The 27,494-nt window shown below is 38.4% G+C and overlaps 1 long non-coding RNA gene across 2 annotated transcripts in view; it reads right to left on the bottom strand.

The window, feature by feature from the left end:
* The window catches only part of LOC140699955 (uncharacterized), a 43,927-nt gene extending 16,658 nt beyond the window's left edge, over positions 1-27,269 (bottom strand). The window contains exons 1-4 of one of the 2 annotated variants that reach the window (XR_012078187.1): positions 27,101-27,269; positions 24,790-24,856; positions 23,483-23,582; positions 21,583-21,653 (exon numbers count right to left, since the gene is read on the bottom strand). This is a non-coding gene — a long non-coding RNA (uncharacterized lncRNA). Of the gene's footprint in view, positions 1-21,376; positions 21,654-23,482; positions 23,583-24,789; positions 24,857-27,100 lie in introns of those variants that run through there. The other variant, XR_012078184.1, reaches the window with a different exon arrangement.
* Positions 27,270-27,494: the final 225 nt, after the last annotated feature.

The following is a 27,494-nucleotide window of genomic DNA, read 5'->3' as shown; positions in this document are numbered from 1 at the left end:
TTATCTGCTACACAAGGTCACTCCTTCAAGACTGGAAGAGGTAGCTGTTTCACCTAATAAATAAGAACAAACCCAGAGAGACAAACAAAATGAGGAGACATAAAAATATGTTCCAAATTCAAGAAAAAGATATAAAACCTCAGAAAACAACCTTAATGAAACAGAGATAAGTAATCTACCTAATACAGAGTTCAGAACAATAGCCATAAAGATTCTCACCAAACTCAGAAGAACAGATGAAAACAGTGAGAACTTCCACAAAAAGATGGAAAATATTTGAAAGTGCCACACAGATCACAGAACTGAAGAATACAACAGCTGAACTGAAAAATACAGTATAGGGGATCAACAGCACACTAGATGAAGTGAAGAGCTGGACCAGCAACCTGGAAGATAGGGCAGTAGAAATAACCCAAACAGAGCAGCAAAAAGAAAACAAAAAAAGAATATTAAAAAATGAAGATAGCTTAAGGGACCCATGTAATAACATCAAGCAGAATGACATCCACTCCACAGGGGTCCCAGAAAGAGAGAAAAGGACAAAAAAAATTTTTTTTGAAGAGATAATGGCCGAAAATGTTCCTAATCTGAGGAGGGAAACAGACATCCAGGCCCAATAAACACAGAGTTCCAAATAATTCCAAGTAATTCCAAACCCTAAGACAGACACATCAAGACACATTATAATTAAAATGTCAAAAGTTTAAGAAAAAAATAGAGAATCTTAAAAACCTTGTTACACGCAAGGGTGCCTCCATAAGACTATCAGCTGATTTTCAGCAGAAACTTTACAGGCCAGAAGAGTGTGAATGAAATAATCAAAGGACTGGAAGATAAAAAAATAAAAACTTCCAACCAAGAAAACTCTATCCCACAAGTTTATCATTCAGATGGAAGGAGAGATTAAGAGTTTTCCAGATAAGCAGAGGCTAAAGGAATTTGTCACCACTAAACAGACACTACAAGAAATGTTAAAGGGATTTCTTTAAGCTAAAGAGAAAAAGCACTAAGTAGTAACAAGAAAGCATACAAAATTAAAAATCTCACTGGTAAAGGCAAATATATAGTCATGCTAGGGCATTAACCACTTACAAAGCTGGTATGAAGGTTAAAATAAAAAGCAGCAAAATTAACTATAACTATAATAATTAGTTAAAGGACACACAAAATATAAAGTATGACATCAAAAACATAACAGGTGGGGGGTGGGTAAAAACGGAGAATTTTAAAATGTGTTCAAACTTCAGTTGCTATCAAATTACTCTAGACTGTTATAGATATATAAGCTCTTATATGAAAACCTCCTGATAACAACAAAACAAAAATCTGTAGTAAATACACAGAAGACAATAAGAAAAGAATATAAACATAACACTAAAAAAGTCGCCAAACCACAGAGGAAGAGAGCAAGAGAAGAAGACAGGAACAGACAGCAACTATGAAAAAGGCCAGAAAATAATTAACAAAATGGCAATTAAAAAAAAATGGCAGTAAGTACCTTCCTATTAATGATTACTTTGAATTTAAATGAACTAAACTCTACAACAAAAAGACACAGAACAGCAGAATGGATTAAAAAACAAAACAAAACAGAACAAGAACTCTCTATGTTGCCTACGAAAGATTCACTTCAGATCTAAGGACATACACAAATTAAAAGTGAAGGGGAAAAGGTATTCTATGCAAATTGATATAAAAATAAATCTCATCCATACTTGTATCAGACAAAATAGACCTCAAAACAAATACTGTCCTAAAGGCAAGAAAAAGGCATAAAATAATAATAGAGGATTCAATCCAACAGGAGGCTATAATATTTGTAAGTATTTATGCACTCAACATAGAAGCACCTAAATCTATAAAGCAAATACTAACAGGGTGAAATTAACAGCAATATAGTAATAGAAGAGGACATCAGTACCCTCCTTACACCAACAGATGGATCATCCAAACCGGAAAACAATTAGAAAAAAATCAGCCTTAAAGGACACATTAGACCAGAGAGATTTAATAGGTACTTATAAAAACTTCTATCTAAAGGTAGTAGAATACACATTCTTCTCAACTGCACATGGAACATTTTCCAGAATAAATCATATGCTAGATCACAAAACAAGTCTCAACAAATTTAAGAAGATTGAATCATATCAAGCATATTTTCCAACCACAAAGATATGAAACTATGAATCAATTACAGGAAGAAAACTGGGAAAAACACAAATATGTGGAGATTAAGTAACATGCTACTTAACAACCAAAACATCAACAAGAAATCAAAGGAGAACTCAAGAAACATCTGGAGAGAAATGAAAATGTAAATACAGCATACCAAAATCTATGGGATGCAGCAAATACAATTTTGAGAGAAGTTTATAGTAATAAATGCTTACCTCAAGCAACAGGGAAGACATTTTTTACAAATCTAACTAACTTTAAAAATCTAACTTTTATACCTAAAAGAAGTAAGAAAAAACAATGCTCCAAATCAGCAGAAGAAATAATAAACACAGAGTATATATAATGAAATAGAGACTGAAAAGACAATAGAAAAGATCAATGAATCTGAGCTGGTTCTTTTAAAAGATAAATAAAATTGACAAAACTTTAGCTAGACTTGCCAAAAGAGAGAAAGAGAAAGAGGGAGAGAGAGAGGGCTCAAGTATATAACATCAGAATTGAGAGTAGTTACAATTGATACCACAGAAATGCAAAGAATCGAAACTGATTACTGTGAACACCAATACAACAACAAATTGGACAACCTAGAAGAAATTGGCCAATTCCTAGAAATATGTAGTCTCCAAAATTAAATCATGAAGAAATAGAAAATCTAAATAGACCAATTATTAGTAAAGAAATTTAATCAGTAGTCAAAAAACTCTCAACAAACCAAAGTCTAGAAAGAACCAGATAGTTTCACTGATGAATTCTACCAAAGTTTAAAAGAAAAATACCTATTCTTCTCAACATCTTACCAAAAATTGAAGAGGAAGGGTCACTTCCAAATTCATTTTATGAGACCAGCATTACCCTGATACCAAAACCAGACAAGAATAACACACACACATACACAAATATTACAGGCAAATACCCCTGATGAACATAGATTCAAAATCCTCAACAACACATTTAACAACAAATTAAAAGGATCATATACCATAATCAAGTAGGATTTATTCCAGGGGTGCAAAGATGGTTTAACATCCACAAATCAATCAGTGTGACATACTACATTAGCACAATGAAGAATAAAAAAACACATGATCATCTCGATAGACACAGAAAAAAAAATCTTTTGACAAAATTCAACACCCATTTATGATAGAAGTATCAACAAAGTGGGTTTAGAGGGAACATATTTGTACCTAATATAGGCCACATATGACAAACCCACAACTAAAATAATCAACTGTGAAAATCTGAAAGACAAGAAATGACAAGTGTTAGAGAGGATGTGGAGAAAAGGGAACCCTCGTACACTGTTGGTCAGAATGCAAATTGGTGCAACCAATGTGGAAAACAATATGAAGGTTTCCCCTAAAATTAAAGATAAAACTACTATATGATCCATGTGATCTAGCTGTACCAACTCTGGGTATTTATCCAAAGAAAACAAAAATACTAATTCAAAAAGATATATGCACTCCAATGTTCACTGCAGTATTAATTACCATAAGCCAAGTTATGGAAACAGCTTTAATGTCCATCAATGGATGAATGGATAAAGAAGATACTGTGTATCACACACAGTGGAATCCTGCTCAACCGTAAAAAAGGAAATCTCGTCATTGTGGCAACATGGATGGAGATAAGTTAGACAATGAAAAATAAATACCATATGATTTCACTTTTATGTGAAATCTAAAAAAAAACAAGACAAAACAATACAAAACAAAAAAAATCTCATAAATACAGAGAGCCGACTGGTAGTTATCAGAGGGGAAGGGGTTTAGGCAATGAACCAAATGGGTAAAGGGGATTAGTTTTATGGTGGCAGATGGTAAGTAGACTTTTTGTTGTGTACACAAAGATCAAATTATTATATTGCATACCTGAAGCTAATATATGTTATATACCAATTTTATCTCAAATAAAATTATTTAATTTTAAAAAACAAATAATGGAAATATTGTTTATGTGATTGCTTGGCTGGGAGTGGGTAGGAGGACCACTGAGTGAGACGAGACAGAGCTGAATTCAGTAGTATTCGTTTGAAGGTAAAGGGATTTTGCAGCCTACTCAAGTTTAATTAAAAATGAATGTGGCAAATTGTTTTAAAAGATTGTACACAGTGATTATCTCAAATTGCCATGGGAAAAACAGAAATGCCTCATTAAAAAACACATTGAGACTTTTTTATATATATAAACTCCATCATTTATATTTTAGCTTAGAAAAACTCTGTACTTCTAAAAAAAAAAAGCTAGCTGAAATATGTCATCATCATTTTTATATACCCCAGGATATTATGTATATGTGTTCCAGTGATTTTTGTGTACGTCAACATCACAAAAATCATTTTAAAGGAAACTTGCAAAGCTTTGTAAAAATGAAATAAAACCACCGGACAATTAAAGGATTACTGAAATATTCACAGAAGTGAAACTAGCAGTAAAATTGAGTCAATCCTGGGGAGCCTCCAAAAATTAGGCTGGGTGGGTATCATGATGCTGCTTTTTTGTGCAATTTCTTGGCATCAGGCAGAGGTTCTACCTCTTCCCAATTCTAAGCTATGTTTGCATGCTGCTTAAATCTCTTGATATTTTTAACTGAAAGATTTAGTTGAACAAAAAGATCAATTTTACTGATGTTTTTGTCATTGAGTTGAAGAAGAGTTTGGTGGTGTATAACCACATCATATAGCGACACAAAGACAGGCTTTCCTCAAAAGCCAAAAAGAAATACCTAGTTACTTTTCTGCTTTTTCCTTTCTGATCCTGAAGAGCCAAAGCATCTCAAACGTAGTTGAGTGGTTGAAGATGTGAGCAAGAGGTTATGGAATGGACATGATGTGGAAAATAAATAAATCTTTCGAAAAATTTTAAGACTGCTGGAGTAATTTGTTCCACCCTTTAAAGAATTTAAACGTACATTCTGTGGTTTTAGGAAGAAAGGATATCCGTATTATTAATAAGCATGAACAGCTTTAGGGTAAGCATGAGTGATCATGCAGAGAAAATAAAGGCACTGTACAACTAAATTATTATTCTTAATATCATATTGCTTCTCTTTAAATTGTGTTTTTTGTGATGATGACTGTTCATGAGCCAGATTATCTATGACCTATTTCTTCCTTGAAATTCCCCAAATTGTCAGAGCGTATGATGAATATAATATGCATATACATGAAACTGAGAAATACTCGTCCCTAAAAGAAATCTCCTTCTCGGGTGGGACTATGCATAGACAATTTGTCAACACCATGGTGTCTCAGGGAGTAAAGTTTTCTAAGCAATCAGGCTCTTTTGTGTCAACATCTGCTGTTTTATACATTAAAGGGTTAATGAACTCTAGAGATCTGTGAGAGAAAATTTCAGAGACCAGCAAAACACAGGGCTTCTTTTTGCCCCTTGGTAACCCCCTGGGAGGGATTATATTTGTCCTGGGCCGTAATTACTTGCTTAGTCAACTCAAGACTCCTCAGGCAAGTTATCTGCTTCGTGCAGTTTATCTGAGACAAATCTTGCTTTCAGGTATTTACGGACAGTTAACACCTGCCAGGGCACATTAACTGCTCGGTTAACATCTTACATTTGTTCCATGAACCCGGACTTTCTAAAGACTAAAGCCTTACTGGTAGAATTTGAAACTGAAGTATTTCCCTCTATTAGCTACGGGGGAGGAGGTTTCAAAGGGGGAAAATAAGACACGCTGTTCTAAATGCAAGACCCAATTATTTGCTTTTTATAAGAAATGAACTTTGACATGTAGATGCAGCTAAAATTAAATGGGGAGAAAAAGATATATCATCAAAGCACTAAACCTAAGAAAACTTACTATGACTTAAAAGAGAAATACCTTTTTCTGTCATTTAAGTCGTACACTCAATAAACCACACATAAATTACCAAGGGCCCAGGCTTCTTCTAATTCGTTGCTCTTTCATCCTCAGGGTAAAATGCTCATCTTGATGTAAGATGCCTCAATCCCATGTTCATAGAACAAGAGAAAGTGAGGGGAGAGGCCATCTTCCTCTCTTTCAGAGCATGGCAGAGGAGTTTTCACACATTAATGGGACTTAGACATATGGTGGTCAATGAATTGTTTACAAGATAAAGGTAAAGAAACTCTCCAGAAATGCAATAAAAAGTAAGGTCCTGTAAAATAGGAGAGAAAATATTAGCTCATCTATAAGGCAGTCTGGAAAATAGAAAGATGGAGTAGAAAATTATTAAGCATGTGTGTGTATATATATATATATAAAATATATTTATATATACATACACACATACATATATATAAACACATATTTCTCAGACTGAAGGAAATGCATTTCTAGATTAAGAGGAAATTTCATAACTGTTTACAAAGAGAAAATCTTAACATTTTTCAGAGAGAAAGTGGTCCCACAAAGTACATTGGGAATATGAATTATATAGGTTTTCTCACAACAACAGTGGAGGCTAGAAAGAAAGAACTGTGCCTTCAGATTTTGATTTGAAATGCTTTCAAACTTAAGAGTTCTATTTCCAATGAAATAGCAACAACATCTGCGAACAGAGTAAAGCATTTTCAGACACGGGAGTTTTCAAAAATTTTATCTTATGTGAATTTCTCAGGAAGCACTTGAAGGATGTGCTTCATCAAAACTAGGATGTAATCCATGAAAAGCAAACCCATGATCCAGGAATTGGGGATTTAGTACTCAATATAATTAAAGGGATGGTGGTCACTGAGAATGAAAGAAAAAGCCAAGAGAATAATCACTTCTGGCTGTAAAATGGAGCTGAATTCTCTGGGAGGAGACTTTCCGATAAGAAAGTAGAACTGTATTGGGAGGGGATTTCATCCTTCTGGAAGAGAGTTTGGTGATGAATTAGTGATAAGTAGATGAAATTCTAAGCCATAAAAGATGAAATGATAAAAAGTTGTACATCAGAAAACATATAGTAATAGTATTCTGTGTGGCTCAGTATAAATATTTATACATCAATAATAAAGTAAACTTGAAAATGGACTTAAGAACTGTGAGATAATTGTGTTTGTGGGAGGTGAGCAGAAAGCCCCTAGAGAGCTAAAGCTTCATCTTCTACAGCAGAAAATCAATGGGCAATATCTGAAAATGAAAAACAGTCAAGAAATAAGAGTATAAGCATGTTAGTCAGAAACATGGGGGGAAATGAAAAGGGTGAATGTGGCTTCCTCTAGAGAAAGGCAGTGAGACTTTGGAAGATTTGGGGGCAGGAAACTGCTGTTTCTCATTATAAGCCTGGTAGAACTATTTGACTTTTATAATTATGTTCATGTGTAATTTTGATGGTAATAAAAACAATAATTTAACAAGAAGTGAAGTTGTGAATTAGTGTGATTAAATTCTACAGCTTTCTACTAGAACATTGGTTCTCCAGCAAATAGGATTGTGATGTTTCCAATTTAAAACAGAAAAAAATGAAAGAAATGAAGATCAATAAATAGAAAAATAAATACGATAAATGGTCAATTTAGGAAATTTTCATCAACAAAATGACCGAATCATTTAGCATTTCATGTGGCTTGGGACTTGCTCTCAGGAGCATGGAAAAAGTGATGAAGGGCGTTCTTGGCTTTGTCCAGAGACAGAGAGAGAGCGATGCCCTTTAGGAGCCCAGAATAGTGAAACAGACGCCTGGGTACATTTTATAGGGTACCTCAGAGCAGGCACCTTAGGAAAGGTCAAAGAGTCTTCTAACAGATGTTAGCAGAGATGAAGAAATATAGTAAATAATGAACATTTTATGTTTTGTAGAAGTAAAGTCACTTATCAGAAATCTTTAGTGAAACTTCTATTGCATTCTCTGGCCTACAAATATGAAGGGAAAAAAAATTTACCTGGGAAGAACATTTTTTTACCCAATGGATGCTGCATCTATCCAAGCCTTAAGCTCAACTCAGTCAAGAGCTCCCGGTGGAATAGAAGACAGAAAGCTGGAGCTTCTCCTGAATCTGGGAGGAAAGGACAGAGGAGTCACAGGAGGGAAGAGAAGGGGAAGAGGAGGAGAGAGCAGATGGAGGGTGGAATGATTTAAACTTGCAACGGGTCTCTTGAGATCCTTGAGAAAATGTTGGAAGCTGTGGGAAAATAACTTGCAGATCATCCTGGAGAACATCAGATACTACCTGAGGGAGCTGTGAGGTAGCAGGAACTGGCTCTGCGCTGCACCTGCCAGAGGCTGCTATTTGAGAAGAACTGACTAATCTCCATAAATGGTTCTTCATGGACATACATATGACCTTGAGATTGGAAGTTTTAAAGGCGACAACTCATTCTTCCATGACAGGCTTAGACATTAAACATGACAAATCTGCAATTTTGTACAATAAAGACTAAGAACTGAGGTGATAAAATAATATCAAGAATGCTCCATTGAGTGAATGGTAGGTAACACTGGGAAAAGAGAAAAAAACATCGCTCTTAATATTTCTGCTTCCCGGCAGTCCCTTGTTCCTCCCATCTCTTCTTCTCCTTCTAGTATTAGAGCTGTTTCTCGAAAAGGCAGATTTGGTCTCTGCTCCCAAACCCTTGATTTTAAAACTAGGTCAGAACGCTTTAGTGATGCGATGCTGCTTCATTCCACTTTCCCAGCATCGCTTCTCTCCATTTCCCCCACAACGCGCAGGCTAGTTGTTCTTGCCTCTGCAGGCAGGAGCCAGCGCTGTTTCTACCTGCAGTGTGTGTCTACCTGCCTTCTTTTTAAAGCTAAGCTCAATACAGCCGCCTTTCTGGTACTTTCCCTGTCTTCCTTGGACGGGATTCATTACTGCTGGTGCAATGTCCTTGTGGTTGATTACAGTACCATTGCACTGACATAATTATATTGTGATTATCCATTTCTCCCACTAATTTGAGTTACTCACAGGAAGAAAATGTTATATATATGTATATGTGTGTGTGTGTGTGTGTGTGTGTAGTCCCCAGTACTTTGCATAGATCCTGATTCAAGCAAGGGGCTTCCTAAAAATTTACAGAAGTTAGTAATGAAAGGGTGAGAAATGGAGATTTTCATGTCAAAGGATGAGAACGATGCTATAAGGTATTCTGAGTGCTAGACTGTAAATCATAGTCAATCTGGAAAAAGATCTCATTCTGTTCCGCTGTTCTTAGATTCACTAGATGTTTTGGGGTTTTTTTGCTTGTTTGTTTGGCTGGTTGTTTTTGGGGGGTTTTTTGGTCGCCTTTTTTTTCAGGGGGGGAAGGTAATTAGGTTTCTTTACTTATCTTTAATGGCAGTACTGGGAATTGAACGCAGACCACATGCATGCTAAGCACACGCTCTACCACTGAGCTCTACCCTCCCCCTTCAGATTCACTAGAAATTTCTCTCCGTGTCTGTCCCAGTCATCCTTATGGCTGAATGTCCTTTGTTACTACTACAACCATGTTGTGTTTCACAGGCAACGGGCGAACATTTCCAACTATGCTCTTGAGAGAGGGGTGAGTAAGCCCAGTCCTGAAGAACAGAAGAAAATAACGGAGGATGGGAAATGATAGAATTAAACCACATACAAAGAAAATTGCCATCATGAGCGTTTTATATTAACCTTTTAAAAGGATGGATTATCCATTCTGAGCACAAATATATCAATCAGGGGAGATTATAGAGACAAGAGATGTGACAGCAGCTGTGTGGTTTGCCTGATGATTCTGGAATCCCAACATTTTTCAGCTTGGTCGTACAGAAGATGAGGACTAGGAATTATAGGAGGCTGTGAGGAGAATACAAATGTCTTGTACACCAAAGAAGAAGAAAGACCCCAAAGATCAAGACTTCAGAATGTTGTTGGTGAAATGACTTCCTCTAGACTTTCAGAAGAGTTTTTTTTCACCGTGTCATCACATTTCAATATCTGAGGCATTCTAAATTGGGGACATTCTGACCCTTATTAAAAGAAACAGGAAAATCAGCTGTTCTTTGTTCTAGATGACAGAATTAGAGAGGAAAAAACCCAAGTATACACTGTACATATACACACACTTATTCAATACAAATACAAACATTTAACAAGAGCTCAGACACCACAGCTCAACACCAAGAACTGAGAATTGTCTACTGTAAATATTTAGAAAATTTCCACCCTGGAATTATACGCACTCATTTCTGTCCCGCACGGTGCTCGGTGCATATCTGGTTTTCAGCAAATGCTAAATTGATTTGTGGAATTTAGATAGAGGATGAAGCATAAAAAATAAACCTTTGAAAGTTTTTTCGATACTCAGCTTTGCTTTTCAACATTTTGTTTTGTTTTAGTAGACCTAGAGTATATTTGGTTAGAGTATTTGTAATTAAAAAAAACCAACAAAACTAAAAAAGTTGGTTAAATCTCAGGCTGATGGAGGGGATGGACAGAGTGTGACTTCCACAAGGGAGCTGGAGGGCAGTGTGATCACGCCAGGAAGGCACCTCCACATCGCCATTGGGCTTATCTTCCAGAGTAACAGCAGGAAATTTTCAGCGAACACAGGGGTAAAGAAAGCAAGTTGTTGCCCTTCCTTAATAGGCCTTGGTAAGTTACACGCAACATAAAGTTGCATTTTGATCTAAATGATTGTTTAGTCATCCATTCAATGAGCAATTTTTAAGCGCCTATTTTGCATCAGGAACTGCTGCTATAGCTACATGAGAGTCATGAGCAAATAAAACAGATCCCTGCCCTTGTAGAGCTTACGTTCTAGCGGGAAATCATGACTTCCAGAGGGGCAAGTCTTTGGGGTGTGCAGAAAGTTTAAGAGTATTCTTTAAAAAGAAAAGCACTTTGTATTCTCTTTTCAATGACCAATCCACCTGTTTTCCTAAAGGCAAGAGTTAAAAAATGTCAGAATAAGTTATGTGAAATGTACACTTAACATTAAGGTTAAATATTTTTTAAAGATTTTCAAAAATGACAGCAACCTCTTGCCCCAAAGGATGAAACCTTCTGTAGCTAAACTTATATTTCTGTCAAACTCCCATCATTCTTTAAGGTGGGAGACAGCTGATCATTTACACATATTCTCATATTGATGAAATAGCCTGTCGTGGGAGGATTTTCTTTATTCTTACTGGTTGCAGAGCACAGGACAATTACAAGTTTATTCCTCTTCTGGACAGGTGAAAATTCCATGAACAATTATTTATGGTTAATGCTCTATTAACTTGTCCAAGGATCCAAAAAATAAAAATATCACAGAACAGCAACACAGGATTGTCTGTTGCACTGTTGCTTTCCTGAGATATCTGGCTAGAAGATATGTGGCTTATAAAACGAAAGTTTTTCATTCATCGGTTTGTGGAACCCACATAGAAACACAGCCTTTAAATATCTGCTGTTCTTCCTTGACACCCATCACTGAAAACCTTTCCAAGGTCAAGAACACTTGAAAATGTGAATGGGTCATTCTCCATGACGTTGCAGGGCTGAGTCTCTGCCGACAGAAGACATATACGTGGGATTCAGAATAGCTCCTTAGAGTAAAGCTTTGAAAAAACTAGAAATGACCATTATTGATGAAAAGTCTATTATGTACCAGCAGTGCGCTCGGAACTCTGTACGAGTTACTTGGTAGTACTCACCACAACCTTATGACATGGATTTTAGTATATACATTGTGTAGATTAGGAATTTATTATTATGTAAGCTCGAAGACATGATCTGAACCTCAGTCTAACTCCTAATTTCATATGTTTCCCACAGTGCACCAGTCCCTCTTTCAATAAGAGTTGGAATAGACGGCAAACTGCTTTCCCTTACTGATGTGACGCCTGGTTTTATAAGAGCTTCTTTACCAACACGTACTACTGTGGTATTAAGACCAAAAGCTGGTTGTCAAACTAAGAGCATCTATAAATTTTAAGAGACTAGAAAGTTTATTAGGTATTTTTTAATGCACTTTATAGAACAAGAGGTTTTTGTTTTCTTTTTCTGTTAACATAGGCAAGCAAATAAAATACTCACTTCAGTATATTCTGTTTCAAAATATTCTGGGCATCAGATCATAAACAAGAGTAAAAAAAATTAAAACTTCATATGAATACCTAATGAAGGGTTTTTTTGTGTGTGTGTATGAAATGAACTCATTTCAGGTCCACAGAAAGGTAAAATGCTGTAAAGTTGAACTCATAAAAATAGAGAATCTGTAAAACTGGTATTGTTTGGCTTATAGTGTGCATAAAATCAATGGAAGGTAGAAGAGAGTTTGGCCCGAAAAATGGGTACAGGCATGCATTTCTGAGCTACGTGATTTTGTGCTTGATGCCTTAGATCTCTGCTGTGTATTTCCATTAAAGAAAATTGTATTTTCTAACATAAAACCTCAGCAGGCATGCACTTGGCTAACAAGGGGGAAATTTGGTCCCAGTTTTCCATAATACATTCATGAAGGGATTTGAGGCAACCAACATTTACTGCAGAAGGAAAACGGAAAAAATGTTGTTCCCTGGCATTTTTAAAATAAACACAAAAGTTCAAGCTCTGAGCTATTAAGCTCTTTGGAGACAACATAAACACTGGCTTATTTCAAACCCACTATGATCCCTGAATCAAACCCAGCCTTCATTTTCTGTTGTAATTCTTCCTGCAATCCCCCAGAGGGGAGGAGTTGGTGAAGGCACGGTCACCAGCCCAGGGTCTCAGTTGCATCCTACAACAGCAACATGAGAGCCAAGGTCTTCACTTAATCTCTCTTGATTTTACAGAATAAGCACCTTCTCTACTACTCTGCTCAGTCTATAGAGAAGCTCTTCGCTTTGCAGGTAAAGAACCACTTCTTCCCATGCTCTTTCCTTCAGGAAAAGAAGGAGCACATTCGGGGAGGGGGGTGTCTTCTGTGTGAGCCGGTGGAAAGAAATTCTTTTCAAGACATAGCTTGATTTACTCAGGATCTCTTGGGATATTATAACATGTCACGTGATCATTGTGATAAGGAAAACCTGTAGGAGCAAGGTCTGGACAGGCTGCTGACAAACCGCTGCACAATAAGACACAAAAGAGAGATGCTTTTATAGTTCTGAGGAAGAAGTTTCCACAACTTTTGTGGCTCTTCCAATCAAGAGATTTGCCTGGTTTTATCTGCCATGGAAAACAATGCCATCATCAAATAGCTTTTTCAAAATTCTCATCTCGGTAGAGAAAGAACAGCTGGCCACCATCACCTGAGTCATCTCCCCTCAGGCTGTTTTTAAACAGCGCTGTAGCACAATGGGCATGATGCTCCAGAGGCAGTTTCCTAAATGGACATGGAAGTCCTGAAGAGGATGATGCATGGGCAAATGTTCCTCAACTGACTCCATTTACACAGCTACAGCCAGGCCCGTTCATTACAGGTGGGGGCTGCAAACTCATAGCTAAATGCAGGGCTACAGAGTCTCCCCTCCCATCTGCAGACCTGCAACCAGCAGCGACGTACGCACAGCCCATAAGCAATATGAACAAAGGCCCTCAGCCCTGATGATACCAAGGCTCATTTGTATAGAGACAAGTGATTGGTAAGTTGGGTAGGGGAAGAAGGCAAAGTTTTAACCAAAAAGATCTATAAGCAAACTTCACTAAAACAAGGGTAATTTTTTTTTATGTTTTGAATTTTACTTGCGGGTGCTTAATACCTATTAAATAAGCAATGAGAATTAATACTTAGCTACAGGGCAGTGGTGATTTGCACTTTGATGACTGATGCTCGCAGAGGTCTGCAGATGATAGCTGCAGTACACGGTACATGCAAAATATTTCCTTAAATACAATTCTGATTAGTTAAAATTTAAGGTTCACCTTCCACTAAGAATTCCTTTAGAGGGACGTTGAGCAAGACACTTGATCTTTGGTCTGGACCTTGATTTTCCCATTTGTAATACAAGAAGGTTAAAATAGTGGATCTCTAAGGTCCTTTTTAACTCTAACATTTTGTGATTCTAATTAACCGTACAGATGAAGACGGATAGCATTTTGGATCTGGAAGAGATTCCGAAGGTGATTTATACAGAATTGTTCTTCTGACAATCATTTTTGTAAATGACTTCACTTGTTGAATGTTCATTATATGCCATGCACTATACAAACCACCTTCATACACCCTCCTATGCATCTCAGAAAAGTTCTGTGATTTAGGCAGTTGTCATCTTTGCCTAAGGAAACCAAGTCTCAGGACAATTAAATAAATTGCTTAGGAACATACAGACAGAAAAGAGTGGAACAGAAACTTGAACCCAGCTCTCTTTGGCTCCAGAATCTATACTCTTAATCGTGACTGGGCTGCCTGTGGCATAGCTTTGACGTGATCCCAGTGCCCTGGGAGTAGTCTGAACTTGCTCTCACACACTTCCTCACCACCCCGTGACCTTCCTGCTTTCCCTCAGTTCAGAGCCAAGATTCCTTTTATCTCAGAGAAGCTGGCTGTCCATAAGTGAGAAAGGAGAGCCTCATTTTATTGCAGTGTTTGTGCTTAAACATCTGTGCAGGCAGGACGGGACGAGTGACTGTTCTGCCAGTCTTGAGATCTAACACAATACAATTCTTCTTTAGAATTTTATCCGGGGTAACATGGTATTCCAATTTCTTGTTTCCTAGCAGAAGCCTTCTTTCCTAGCTTTCTCCTCCCCTGTCAGCTGACCAGTGGGGGGTCCCTCCGCTGGCCCCTTGCCACTCTCTCTTTCTTCCCTCCTTCTTTTGTTCTTTCACCCACTGTGCAAGCAATTAGTGCCATCAGATCCTTAATAAGCCAATTGAGTCCCACCCACATAGCTATTTTGCTCCTAATAAATCAATTCAACTCTCACTGAGGAGACTGTCATGTTTACAACATCACAGTCAGTAGCTACATACTTCTGTAAGAAATAAGACGCTAAGGAGTATTTTTGGAATAAAACTTCATCTTTCTCTTTGTTGTGTAAGGGCTGGTGGTTGTGCTGCTGTGCTAGGATTTCCTCGTCTTAACCAGAGGCTTGAGAAGATGACTTAACAGTCATTTACAATATTTGTTTCATGGAAGGGGAGTGAATAGACAAAAGTCCGCAGAGCTCTGTTTATATTGGGTACAAGGGATTTGAACAAGGCTGGAACAGTCCATTTGTGGCGACACTTCTCAATGATTTCCCTTCCACCATCCCATTGGAATGGGTGGATCCCATTAAAGAACATAATATCAAAAGTTTATCTTCAAATGACCTTGAGTTGATGGGAATTATCACTATCTATCCAATCTTTTTTTTTTCTTCAACCATATTAGCAGGGTTATTAAATTCAGATTTGAAACTTAAGTTTCCAAAAATTCCCATAGCTCTACCCTAGAATAGAGAAGGTTTTAGAACCACACATATAAACTGAAATTTAGAGACTCTCCTTAGGAGCACTAATGAATAAATAATGTGGTCAGTTGCTCACGTAACCCATTGATGAAACCCCCAAAGTGAGAAGTTGATGCTTGTGCCTTTCTCTACATTTTCAATCAGTTGGGCTCAGTCCTGGGAGCCAGTAAACGCCTCCTAGACCATTATTAGGCTACTGTTTTAAGGGAAATGGCATCAAAGCTTGATCTACTCGAGGGAGAATGTCAAAATGGCAAATGGATAAGAAGTCCTGACATATAAGAAGTAGTAAGGGGTATTGACATATTTGTTTAGAAAAGGGAAGAGTTGTTTGGGGACAGGGAGTCAGTCCTGTACTGAGAAAGACCAAGGCATGTTGGCTGGTTTTAAGTACTTTAGTTTGTTCATGTGGAACAGGGACCAAACTTGTTCATCGTGACTTTAAGAACAGAATTAGTGTCCATGAGTGAAAAAAGAGGCAGCCAGATTACAGTTAAATAAAATGTGAAATACTTTCTAAGAGCTACAGCTATAAGGAGATGGGAGATATTAAGTTCCTTGTCTCTAGGGATGTATAAGCAGAGACCAAGGTCCAGGCTACAGTGATGTTATTGTATTGGGTTTGGGGAAAGAGGATGGGAAATAACTCACATTTAAAGTTTCTTTCTATGAAAGACTACAGTTCTACGGTTGATGTTCTCACTAGAAATATGATCTATATTTGTTTGATGTCCTAGAAAAGCAGCTTGAGCTTAATAAAAAGGAGAGAGAGAGATCTGAGGGATGGCTGAGTGGTAAGTCCAGGTCTGACTGCAGTGGGCATGTGTCCTCCACGCTGGTTTCTCAATCACAACAGTATAATTCCCTTCACTCTGCAAAAGTGCCTGAAAATCAGGACCTGTACATCTTGATATAGCATCAAATATTAGGCTGCTATTTATTTTCCTAGAAACTGCTCAGCAAATTTGCATCCAGGATATGCCCAACTGAGTAAGGCAATAGCACTGGGTAAGTTTGGGTAACTTGTCTGAAAAGTCATTCTTGTTGGAGTACAATGGGATAGCTATTGTTTCATAACTTTTTCAAACAATTCAAAAATTGATGTAATCTATTATTAGGTAGAAGAAGCATGTGGATTTTTTTTAAAGTTATAACATTGTAAAGTACAAATTCATCTGAAAAGGCATACCCAACATTATGCATTCAGAATAACAAGAAGCTTTCTCCCTTTTGAGAATAGTCATGATTTTATTTTGCCTTCCTTTAGTTTTTAATCACTATCCTTCTTGTCTAAAAAGCAAATTAAATTGTCCCAGTGTTCAGCTCTTTGTTCATGCAAATAAATGAAATCTCTTTGTGAATTCCATTGTTAGCATGAAAATCTAATTTTGGGTTCTTAGTTACACCCAATATTCTACCACAGATAACATCACAGCTATCAATTAATTGTATTCCTTTTATACTTTGGTTGCAATAAAGATAACAATTTACAGATTACCAAAAGGAAATTTTTGTAATCTTGGAAATACTAAGAAGTTTTCCCAGGCAGCTAAGTTCTGTTAGGATCTGTACATAGTCCTTGTACTATAAGCAGAATAACATGTTTGCAACCTAAAGTGTCTCTTTATTTCAGATAGAGAAAATTCTCATCTCTTTGAAATGTGTGTATTAGTTACCTTGTGCTAAGTTGGGCTGCAGTAACAAATGACTCCAAGTCATCTGTCATTTAAAATAACAAATGTTTACGGCTTATTCTCATTGCATATTCACTGTGGGTTGGCCCACCTGAAAGAATTCTGCTCCATCTCTTTTTCATTTGTTGATCCAGGTTAATTGAACAGCCCAAATCTAGGATTGCTGGGCTCATGTCAGACAGAAAAGAAAAGGTACATTGTCACTTCAGCTCACATTTCATTGACCAAATCAAGTCACAAGTATGATGTCTGTCAATAGGGTAGAAACATACAGGGAGGAGCTGTGTAGATCTTTGGCTACTGAATGCAAAGCTAGGAGCATGAAAAGGCTACATGACACATACCAAAATTCACTGTGATCCAGTATGTCCTGGGAACATTTTATCTAATCTGCTTGACTCTTCACAACAATTTGATTGATGGGATCAATTGAGGATTTTTCCCAAGTGCCCAATATTTCATCATTTGTTATTGTGTCCTTAGCTTTTGGTAACCTCAGATTATTTGCCTGTAGAATGACAGTTCAGTACATTTTCATTGTGAATAATCAGGGAATTTGGTACTTTATGCAAGGTTTTCCTTTTATTCTTTTCCCCCTTAAAGTAAGAGAATACAGGACCACATGAAGCCGCCATATGTATTTATCTCATTAGCACTTCACAATAAATGGATATTAATTCATGTTACTATAAATTACAATGGAACGTCCAAGCTGCCATGGAATCACACCTCACAGCTTCACGGATACCTAGAGAGTTGCTGGGGAGTAATGTGATTATCACAAGCAACACCAGGGAAATGATATCATTTGTTGCCTATGATAAAATGCTACCCATTTTTCTTAGACGCTTGGCAGGTTGAAATAAATTCTTTTAAAGTCAACTTATTTGATTAAAAAAAAAAAAGTCTTACCATTTCCCCCTTCCCTTCCTCATCCAGAAACCTTTAAGAAACAGGTGTAAAAACCAGCAGGCAACTAAGCATGTTGAGGACTTTCTTGGAGAGAAAGCTGTTAGGATTCGCTGGGATATTCTGAAGAGCACTGATAATATTGCTGCCCCAGAAGTTTGTGGTTAGCTACCCTGACGTATGCTTTGGAATTTAAATTATGATCAGATAGATAGATAGGTAGATAGAGAAAGGAAGGAAGGGAACGAGGGAGGAGGAAAGAGAGAAGAGACAGAGAAAGGAAGAGAGAAAGAGGGTGAGAGCGTGTCATCAGAGAGCAAGATTATTTCAACTGGTGGTGTAGATTTATCATAGCTAGGTGCTGATATAAAGCTGATTTTTCTTCCTTCGTCAGAAAGTAACACCCATTGACAGTGACGCTTACTTAAAACAATTTCCCACTAGAAGCCATCCCCTGGGAAAGGCCTTTTCCCTCTCCTTTGGCCATCCCACTAGCCAGGCAACACTGGCGCTGTATACAGGTAGGTATGTGGGTTGCCAGTAGCTGCTAGATTGTACTCTGGATTATTATTCTGTGTCTGGATGCCCAGAACAGACCGATACCCTGGCTTCCTTTGAAACTATGTGTCCAAATGCTTTTTGTCCCTCAGGAACCAGAACATTCATGTATTATCTCTTTTTTCCAAATTCCAAGGCACCGCTGTGCATTTTCTACTACCTGTTTGCATATTATATTAACAAAACGTTGCATATTCTATTAACAAAAATGCTCTTTTGAATTAAAACATAATAAGACAAAAACTAAAGAAATAGCTCGGTATGAAAAACCAAGCTTGTGCATTCATGGGCTCACCACTGAATTACAATTTCACAATTATACATGTAACGTGTGATTTTTTTTTTCCATAACCAATCACTAAAATACCCTCGGGGTGAAGAGAACAGAGACAATACATCTAGTACAGCATCGCTACTGTCTTTGGATTTCTTCCCTCGATATTCAGGTGCCTCCTTGCAATTTCCCCATTGCTGAAACTCCTCACATATTCTGCCCCCCAACTATAACGCATTTTTTTTTAAGTCTGGCGCCATCTTGATCAGTTCATCTCCACGCTGACAGTGTCTCTTGGAATGAGATGAAAATTTTCTATATAAAAATTTTTACACAAAGTGACTTGTTTTTCTACTTGGGTGCACACATAATCTTTCAGCGATGAGAGAGACAACTAACTCTTCAGCCTCTAAATACAAAATATGAGCAAAGCACCTGTAAGACGTGTTTTCTGCTGTGATAGCAACACCGGTGGCCACACAATCATCAGTGTAGCCTGAAGTCTGACTTAAATTGGCCCTTTCTGTCTGCTGTTCCTGTTTTAAAGGAAAGTTTCAGGAGTCTTTTATTAGTGAAATTTATCCCCTTAGCCTAAGAAAAGATGTGGCTGTCAAAGGAAATTGTTCACATTTTTAAAAGTAATTTTGCGTGGAAAACACTGATTCTATCCTATGTGCGTGATAATTTACCTTTGCCTTATAAGGGCTCAAGAGAAAATGTAATCCCTGTGCCACAGGAAAGTTCAGAGATTTCACGCTGAACGTTCACATAACTAGAAATAGAGTCAGACTTTGAATTTTCTTATCCCTATATTATGGTCTAATATGCTCAAGGAAATAGGCTTTTATCTAGGAACAAAGTGAAAATGGGAGAACATTAGTTCTATGAGTGAGAGATCGGAATACATCCCTTTTCCTGCAATATCATTGTTAAAAACAATAAGTTTAGGATTGTTGCATTCATTGACTAGTAATGATACACATACAAAATCTCCTTTATCTTTTATCTTTTTTCTTTTTTTGAACATTTGCATTGTTAGAATACACCTATTTCAAGTTATGGTGACATTTTTGAGTATGGAGAATAGATTGTTTGAATTATAAAAGTACAGCTTCTTAATGATGAAACAGTAAGGAGAATGGCGTTATCTTTTTCTCAGACCTCCTCAGTTTGTAGAGCAGAACACATGCTAACATGCTTGCTTGTTTGTTATATTATAGAGGATTGTCACAAATAATTAGATGATGGTGAGCTACTGTTAATAATTCTATTATCAGGTTCACGTCTCGTAATTCAATCTGAGATATACCCTGCAGGTAGAGTGGATACAGGCTTTGGCTGGTGGACTTGAACATAGGTTGTGAGAGAAAGCAAAGCGTCAAGGATGACTCCAAAATTGAGCATCTGGGTGAATGGACACATGAAGGAGCTGGATGTGGGGCAGGAGGATATCCACAATTCTGTTGTGTATCTGGTAAGATGCTGAGTGAACAATTGGATATACACGTCTGGGATTCAAAAAAGAGGCTGAAGGTAGAGCTTTATCAGAAGAAAGGTACTGCTTAAAAGATGAGACTGAATGGACTCAGAGAAGGAAGAGGGGGTAGAACTGAAGAGAAGCATCTGAGGACTGAAGAAAAGAACCATTCAGGAAGGAAGGAGAGAGAGGAGGAGGCAAAATGTCAACATTACTTCAAGAAGTTTTACCATAAAATGGATCAGAAATGGGTGGAAGGTAGAAAGCAAATCTGGTGTCAAGGGAGAGGCTGCTTTTTAAGATGAGAGACATTATTTCATGTCTGTCCATTGATGAAAATCATCCAATAGAAGAGAAGAAATTAACGAAGAAAGCGAGATTCAATGCAAGAGAAAGGTTTTGCTTATACAAGAGGGAATAGGAATACGGTGCACAAGTGAACGGGTTGGTCTCATAGGGAGGGCAGAGACACCTCATTCATCATGTAGGAAGAAAGGCAGAGTTTATGGTGACAGATGCAGGTAGAACAGCTTTTGTGCTGGGAAGATGAGGACACAGGCTTCTGGTTGCTTCCAACTTCTAGGTAAAACATCAAACAAGTTTTATCAGCTGAGAAGGAGGATTGCAGATATGTTTGCAGAAAAAGGAATGGTTAAAATAGTTGTAAAAGGCAAATTGACAAGACAAATAAGATTCCTGGGCAATACTTCTGACTCACTTGAGGTTGTGCTCATAATTTAACAAGGCCAGTCATCATGACTGTGGACATTTTTTAAGTCACTTTCTACTCTGAGGATGCATTTTTAACTGTGGTTGATGTTTTATTATGTGAAATGATGGGGGGAAGAATGGCAATGTTGTTGAGGGGATTTTCAAAAGAAAGATTATAGTGAAAGACCAAAATGGACCATATGAATTGAAGCTTGGCAAGAAAAGATGGAAGTTGTGAGTTGTATGGTGGATAAATGGTCCCAAAATTGAACTCATAAGCTCTCTCTCCAGACCTAATCCCTGAGTTTTATTTTCTTCTCAGTGATGGCTCACCTAGTTCCCTGAGCCAGGAATCTGGAAATCATCCTATATTTCTATTGCTTTTAAATCCCCAATCAAATTCTATCAAGTCGATCTCATATTTTTCAAGTCTATTTTCTCTTCTTCTTCTCTCTACTTGAGCATATGGTTATGTTCTTTGGTCACTCACATGGATGTTGCAGGATATTCCAAACTGGTTCTTTTATTCCTGTGCAGACTTTCACTTCATTGATCCATGATCTGCAGTTACCAGAATGATTGTTAAGATCTGATCATACTACCTCTCTACTTAAATATATTCATTGTCTCCAAATACCCTGCAGAATAAAGTCCAAAACCTTTAAATGACAGAAGAATAATGGTAGTTAATAATGGGTCTTCAATAGCTGCTATGTGCCAAACACTGAGCTAAGCTCAAGGAATCCTTGTACAGTCTCAGGGACAATTGATTGATTGATGGATCATTCCATAGAGATACTATGTTACAGACAAAAAAATGGAGGGACAAAAACATTAGGAAACTTAAACAAGGTAATACTTGGAAGTGGAAGAGCCACAGTTTGGACACAGTTCTAAGTCCAGAATGTGCTGTCATGACTATAAGACAATACTGTCTGATTATAAGGCTTGGCATAATCTGACTTGCTTATCATTCAAATTTGTCTCTTACCCCCTTGGATTGACCTTCTTCCATAAAAGCCAGATTCATGCTCCTTTTCTGTATTTATACATCCTCTTGTGCTTAGAATGCTTTCCCCAAATGTCCCTCCTTCTCCTCAACTCCATACACTACCCATCTTTTGTCGAAACATCATGAATTGATTTATGATTCACTTCCTTTTCTGAGGGCTCTGGGTAGAATGGATATTTTTTTCCATCCCCCATTCAGCCTTCTATTACTGTGTCACTAATGTTTTGTTGCACTTTTCTGTTTATCTGTTCATGTCTCTATAAAGGGCTAAATTGTGTTCCCACTGTCAATTCATACAATGATGTTCTAACCTTCGGTTTCTCAGAATGTTAAGTATTGGGAGATAAAGTCCTGAAGAGGTGATTAAGTTAAAATGAGACCATCAGAGTGGACTCTAATCCAATCTTATGGGTATCTTCATAAGAAGAGGCAATTTGGGCAACCAGAGAGATGCCAGAAGTGTGGTCACAAACAGAGCAAAGTTCATGTAGCTCTTGTGAGGACCGAGTGAGAAGATGGCCATCTATAAGCCAAGGAAAAAGGCCTCCAAAGAAGCTCGACCTGCAACACTCGGTCATGGACTTGCAGCCTCCAGAACTGAGAGAAAATGATCTTTTGTTGTTTAATCCACTCAGTCCGTGATATTTTGTTATGGCAGCTCTAGCAAACTAATACAGATGCTCTACCCTTAGCCTGCAGGGCAAGAACTAATCTTATTTGTCTCATTAACACTTAGGATTCTTCTCCTGTAGCCTCCTCCACCCTCTACCCAATTCCTTCATCTGACTAATGTTTCAGATATTCAATACTTTTTTTAATAGCAGTTTATTGGGGGTTTTTTTGAGTTATCTTCAGTTTACAATGTTGTGTCAATGTCTGGTGTATAGCACAGTGCTTCAGTCATACATGAATATACATATATTCATTTTCGTATTCTTTTTCACTGCAAGCTACTACAAGATCTTGAATATATTTCGCTGTGCTATGTAGTATAAACTTGTTTATCTATTCTATATATACCTGTCAGTATCTGCAAATCTCATACTCCCAGTCTATCCAATACGCTTTACCAGATGCCTAAAAAAAATCATCGAGAATGACTGTGCTTACAGGCAGGAATAAATTATGGGCCTCCTGAATGTGGTCTGCAGCCATTTCATTTTCTGAGGTCAAAGGGGAGCTCTTTTGTACCATTCATTTTCACACCTCTTCTTCCACTTGTTATTAAGGGTGATTGTTGGATCAGAAGAAATTTGGCAGAGCTTGTAAAACATAACAGTGATTTGTTTGCCAAAAAGGTAAACAGATGCCCATACCTCTTGACTTTGCTCTCCAGAGTCATCACATTCAAATATGGCACTGTCAGAGGTATACTGACCAGGACAATGTCACTGCAGGTGTCATCAGACGTTGAGCTCCTACTTCAAGTTTCTTAGTGTGGCCAGCATCAGAGTTATCTCTCCCTTTTCAAGGGCTTCCTTAATGAAGAGAAAAAGAAGTGCGCTTACCTGCCAGGACATTTGCACGTTTTCACAGTTCCAGTTAAAATATTCCAACTTAATATTGCTGTATGTTAGTAAACAGCAGGCTATCTAACCAGGATATGGTGAATGCAGTTACTGAAATATTTGGCGTACACAACATGTAAAGCCAGCATCACTTTACAGAGGGATTCTGTTCCTTATACACAGAACTGTGATTTCAGTTTGCCTTGATTTCTTGGTGGAAACAAAATTCTTAGCAAACAATTATTTTAGCTTTCAGAATAGCCACCGTTCTGGCTTAAGTGAGAAGGGGGGAAAAAGAGTTGATTTTTGCACTTTGTAAGGCTCCAATATCTTGCTAAACCCTGAGGGCCTTGAAAGGACTCAAATTGGATTTTGAACCACTTTTATGACCACGTCTTCATTTCTCCTTAATGGTATACCTAAAGTCACAGGGCCTTGTTTCTTCACCAGGAAACTTCAGACCAGGTTTGATAACTTTGGAATGACCTAAATCAGCTCACTGAACAGACTAACTAAAAGAATGGCCAAGTGTGATTTTGATTTTTTTTCCCAGAGATTGAGTCGGGGCTAGGAAGAAGAGTGCACTGATGCAGGAAAACCTTTCCTGTTCAAACAGGAGCACACTTACCAACCTCACAGGGCACTGTGGAGCTGAGTGAGCAGAGACAGCCTGGAAGCCTCTCTTGCCCCCCAATTCTTTTTGTCAAACTCCTCTCCCCTCTCTGACTTTTATTTTTCAGCCTTCTATTAAAGATTCCTATAAAATCCCTTATACTGCAATTTTCTTTCCAACCTAAAAAAATCTTATTAGAGGCTCATGATTCCATAGTCATCACTGTTGGATTCTCCACACTCCCGGTCCTCCCCATCGGCACTTCCTTTCTTCTGGCTCTGTGGAATTTGCTTTTCCCCACGACTCTACCGCCCTCTCTGGGCCCACTCTTCCCTCTCTCCTGGTCCCTGAGGGAGGAGCAGGGAATGGATGAGAAGGGACTCAAAAGGCCGGAAGATGAATAAGTCTCATGATAGAAAGTCCTGTGGTATCATGACTCCATCAGTGTTTCGATCTTCAGCTAACCCAGAATTTACTACCCTGATTTAGAACATGCTATTCTTTGAATTGGGTTGTTTAGAAACTGCGCAAACCACACTTCCCAACTTCATAGAGGCATCTTACCTTTCCTTTCTTATCTTTGTACAGAATCTCCGTAAACTTTGTTGAAGTGCCCCTATGGCCTCTGTACCTATTTAAATATGAGGACGCAAAAGAGAGAGACAAAGAGATTGGACTTGTTATCTGTTACCCAAGACATAAAATAGGACCACAAGGAGAATGTTTCTGAAAAGATTTGACTTAACAAAAGACTGGGTTTTTTGGTGATGGAAACTTAGGATCTAGGGACAGGGAGGCCCAACGAGAAGCAGGTCATTGATCCATGTCACCTTTTGCTCGTCCTTCTCTGAAAGTCCCCAGCTCTTCCTAAAACAAGCCCATCTGGGAAGAACAAGGAGGCTTTTTCAGCTTTGGGATGGCTTCAACTCTGATGAGAACTGAGCCAAATCTAAACATTTCCATTTCTTCAGTGATTTGATAAGCAATCCAGGCCCCAAGATTCAGAAAAGAGGAAGCCCCCAACTCGCAGAGAAATACTTCTTCCTGTGAAAGTCAAATGGCTGGAGAGCACAACAAAACCACCATGGCTGCTGCTACAGCGCCGTGTGGATTCACGTCTGGTCTGTGTTATAAAGGCTGAGGGAGCCTTAACCTCCTTCCAACACCCCCCCCCCCATACCTCCATCCTGCTGTCCTTGACTTAAAGCCAAAGTCTTGCTATACATTTATTGGAGCACAGTTCAAATACTCTCCAGCTCTCTTGTCTATAAAAAGGAGTCTGTTTTGGGTAATGTGTCCAGCAGAGGGTTCACCCTCATGTCCAATACAACCCAAGAAAGCAATGTCACCAGATATCTCCACAGCTCTGAGCAAAACAGGAAAGCCATGGCGTCTGTAACATTCATCCACAGGACAAAAGGTGCCAGAACTTTCCATGGGGGAAGACGTGGTCCTGCTGCTGTGGAGATGGCTCTGGGGAGTAGGGGCGGTACCGGAGGTGAGGATATGAGAACATGAGAAGAGACCTCCACAGAGAGAGGCCAGAGCTGGAACGTGTGAATCCTTGGCCCCATTTCATGCACAGCTGTGTTATAAATGTGATGCACTTGCACGTCTTGGATTGCGTTCAGCCTGGGTCACAGGACAGCTAAGGTGGGAATAAAAATAATATTACCTTAGGCCTGCCCTCCTCCAGGATGTATGTTTCTAAGAGTTGAAAATTGCGGACATCTGTCCTCACAGCCACAAGGGCTCAGAACATGACGAATGATAGGCAGTTGGCGACGCCTAGTTCCTAGCTGCCGACAGTTGAGGGGGAGGGGATCTCCTTGTCTCCCTCTGTCTCTGTGTTTCTCTCCATCATCTGTCTCAGGATTGGCTGGTGGAGAAAGCCCTCAAGCCAGCTGAAACTTCCTCTGAGCTCAGACTTTGAAGCCATGCCTCCACTCCCTCCCACAATCATCAAATAATCAGCCTGATACATGTGTGCATTGCTGAGCAACTGTGGCCCAACAGTTGCTGAGTTGCAAGATGGCTCATGGGTGTTCCTATTCCACTGGGAAACTGTGTTTGATATTAACCCAAACATAGGCATCGTCTAAAATGCTTGCCCGCATCCCCAGTGTGCATACTCTATATAAGGCTGCCCTTCATGGATCAGAATTCCACAGATACTATTTTATTTTTCATCTTAGGAGTTATGACTTAAAGGGATGGAGGCCAAATTATGGGTGGAGAAAGTGAGTACTGCAAATGAGGTGTTAACCATCAGAGCCTCACCACAAGGGCGGGGACTGGGGGGGAACAAAGAGAGAAAACAGTGTTTACACATCTCACAGGGCCTCCTTCCCCCTGCGAAAAACAGCGCGTCCTCTACTGAGTCCATGTCTTAATGAACCAGATGTAGTTATAAACATGAGGGTGGGAAAGACACTGAGGAAAACTGACTTTGAAAAGAAGCAGACAATTCTTTGTGTCAGATGAAAGTTTCCCTCGGTGAAGACGGCAGGCAGGGAGTGGAGTAACCGCCCCATGTTTCTTGCCCACTGCACACAAGAACATTCTCTAAGTAGAATTAAGTTTAAAATTTATATCAGTTGATGCTTGTTTGAGCTTTAATGTTGAGCCTAAAGTGAAAAGACTCACTCCGGGGATTATGTAAAAATGTTCAAGTCAGACATGATGAACCGCTAACTTCCTTGGGCTCGGCTAATGAGTGAATTGGCTTAGAAATTACACTTTAGCCGGAAACCTACCCCCCTTAAATAAGCCTTTGGTCTTAATGTTCAAATCCATAAAAAGCATTATTGTGGATTTAAGCCTAATATATTTGGTAGGATCAAAAGTAAGCACCCAAAATTCTTGGCAACTTTACCTGAAGCAGCAAACGTTCTCATAACCTCCCAAATCCTTGAGATTGATGGGATACCAACTTGACTTAATTCTGGTGCCATTCCTTTAGAGAAGGGACTCTCCAGGAGGGCAAGGTGAGTTTGTTGGCAGACCTCTGGAAGACAATGCTCTGATAAAGCTGGCTCCTAGATCATCTGTTTCATTCCGGCATGGAATCCCAGACTATGACATCAGTAAGTGTTCCTGAATCACACAGAAGACCAGTCCCAGTTGCATTTCTCTTCTGGGAGAAGTAAATTAAAACTCCCTCTCCCAGCTGATAAACTCCAATGCACTTAATCCATTTACAAATATTCACTACAAAATACATAAAATGAGAACAAAACATTGTAGGTGACTGATACACTCTCAAAATA

This window comes from Vicugna pacos, chromosome 2 (genome assembly GCF_048564905.1).
Source record: "Vicugna pacos chromosome 2, VicPac4, whole genome shotgun sequence".
Classification (NCBI taxonomy): Eukaryota; Metazoa; Chordata; class Mammalia; order Artiodactyla; family Camelidae; genus Vicugna; species Vicugna pacos.
The sequence above is the reverse complement of the archived record's forward strand: the minus strand, read 5'-3'. Positions and strand labels throughout refer to the sequence as shown.